Source organism: Schistocerca piceifrons, unplaced genomic scaffold (genome assembly GCF_021461385.2).
Source record: "Schistocerca piceifrons isolate TAMUIC-IGC-003096 unplaced genomic scaffold, iqSchPice1.1 HiC_scaffold_1320, whole genome shotgun sequence".
Lineage (NCBI taxonomy): Eukaryota > Metazoa > Arthropoda > Insecta > Orthoptera > Acrididae > Schistocerca > Schistocerca piceifrons.
In genome coordinates this window covers 22,501-25,000 of record NW_025727148.1, presented here as the reverse complement: position 1 = coordinate 25,000, position 2,500 = coordinate 22,501, and the positions used below count along the sequence as shown (strand labels likewise).

The window sequence follows — 2,500 nt, the reverse complement described above, 5'->3', positions numbered from 1 at the left end:
CCTAACCCATGTTGTACCTTAACCTAACCCATGTTGTACCTTAACCTAACCCATGTTGTACCTTAACCTAACCCATGTTGTACCTTAACCTAACCCATGTTGTGCCTCAACCTAACCCATGTTGTGCCTCAACCTAACCCATGTTGTGCCTCAACCTAACCCATGTTGTGCCTTAACCTAACCCATGTTGTGCCTCAACCTAACCCATGTTGTGCCTTAACCTAACCCATGTTGTGCCTTAACCTAACCCATGTTGTGCCTTAACCTAACCCATGTTGTGCCTTAACCTAACCCATGTTGTGCCTTAACCTAACCCATGTTGTGCCTTAACCTAACCCATGTTGTGCCTTAACCTAACCCATGTTGTGCCTTAACCTAACCCATGTTGTCGCCTTAACGTAACCCACGTTGTCGCCTAAACCTGCTCTGTAATTGTTATACGACTCGTTCAATTACTGTAGTGTTGCCCACCCGCAACCCTCGCAATATAGTTCGCTACTCGCACTGCCCGCACCCCTGTGTATCGCTTCATGTTAAACACCTTGCAAGTCTTGCTCACTTTCCACATGCTCCTGCTGTACACTGTAATGTGGATGGCAGCAGGACGTACATGCCGCCCCTCCCCACGTCCCCACCTTGCCCCCTGCCTTCGCAAGCTGGTTGGTGAGAAGTTTGCATGTTCAATGCCCTTCGCATGCGACGTACTCAGGCTACGTTGTGGTGCGGCCTGTGTCAACTGTCCGCTGATGTCGTACGCGTGAACCACAATCTGTACTGCACATTCGTCCTTATGTACTGAATGATACATCGTGGCACATGTGTGACCGCACAACGACTGCGCCCAAAAACGGCGGACCATACAGTGCAAATATTGTGCACGCAGCTACGTGTCGTCTCCCTATGAGAGCTGGATTGCAGTGTGGTACGCCATAGAGACGTGTGGGAGGAACGGACGCCGTGGATGGCGATCAGCATGAGCTGTCTGTTGATGTATTCGGACCTAGTCGTCTCTCCTCACACACCGTGATGGCATGGTGCACCGCGTTCCATATCTGCGACATGCTACAGAGGCCGGTTGACAGTCGTTCGAGCAATGGACATCGCATACGTACGGGGGCCACCTTCCACGTATTGTCTAGGCGTGCACATTTTGTTGCGTGTATGTGGGCAGACGTAGTGTGGCGTGACACCTGACACAGGCATGCAATAATCGTTGAAGTTGCAAATGGCGATGGACGCCTGCGTTTTCTGGTGAAGTTACGCAAATGAACAAATGGTAACCTGTTGTGGTGCGGTTGTTCTCGCTAGGGGTGAATCGGTGATGGCGACGATAGGTTGAGGTACTAACCGGTTGTTCCAGCGATACCCACCATGCCGACGAAACTGAACGGCATCTGGGTGTGAAGCGATACGCGGCGGTGGCTGGGTGGGACCGTCCCCGGCCGGTGAGGGGGCGCCTCCCGGCGTGCTGGCCGCGCGGTGCGTGGGCGCACGCGCTACAGCCGGCTGGTGGGGGCGGCCAGTGGCAGGCGCGCCGGCCGACGGACGCGGCAGGCGTCGCAGCTGCGCGCCGGCGCACCCTGCGCGCGGCGCCGTGCGGCCAAAGTAGGTCCTCGCGGGCCCGGTGCGAAGCGCGGTGGACATCTTCAGTGTGCTGGTCCGATTGAGGACTGTGTGCGTTGAGGATGCGCCGCCGCCCGGCGCTCGGCGCCGCGACGCCGTCTGCTGCTCGGTCGCCCCAGCGGTTCTCGCTGGTGGTTTGTATCGCAGCTGTGCGGATGTGTTGGCGCGTGCGCTGTGCTGGGAGAGTTCGCTTCGGCACCCAAGTGGGGCTTTTGTCCTTCTGTGGCGCTGGCGTTGGAGCTGCCGGTCACCGTAGGTGGCGCGTGTTGTCTCCCGCCGGCAATGCCACGACAGCACGCTCCCGGGCCTCTGTCGGCAGCGGCAAGCTCAGTTGGGAGCACGGGTGGTCGCACCGAAAGCGTCTACTCGCCTAACTCCGGGCGATTGCGCCTCTCTCGAACCCGACCAAGTACTTGGGACGGCGCTGCGCGCCGCCGGGACCTGAGAGGGTTTCGAGGTGTATTGTGCAGGGGAGCTCAGCCTCCTCCTGTTTGCAGAATGATTGAGCGGACGCTTGCGTGTTCGCGCGGGCCCCCGGGACACACTCCCGGGCGGCCGGCTGCTCAGCTCTAGTTGACGCAGCTCCCTGGTTGATCCTGCCAGTAGTCATATGCTTGTCTCAAAGATTAAGCCATGCATGTCTCAGTACAAGCCGCATTAAGGTGAAACCGCGAATGGCTCATTAAATCAGTTATGGTTCCTTAGATCGTACCCACGTTACTTGGATAACTGTGGTAATTCTAGAGCTAATACATGCAAACAGAGTCCCGACCAGAGATGGAAGGGACGCTTTTATTAGATCAAAACCAATCGGTCGGCTCGTCCGGTCCGTTTGCCTTGGTGACTCTGAATAACTTTGGGCTGATCGCACGGTCCT

At 56.9% G+C, this 2,500-nt stretch overlaps 1 non-coding gene across 1 annotated transcript in view; it reads left to right on the top strand.

Moving 5' to 3' along the window:
- Positions 1–2,206: 2,206 nt before the first annotated feature.
- LOC124732133 overlaps positions 2,207–2,500 on the top strand; it is a 1,909-nt gene continuing 1,615 nt past the window's right edge. Inside the window, exon 1 of the ribosomal RNA XR_007008563.1 lies at positions 2,207–2,500. This exon is cut by the window's right edge and continues 1,615 nt beyond it. This is a non-coding gene — a ribosomal RNA (small subunit ribosomal RNA).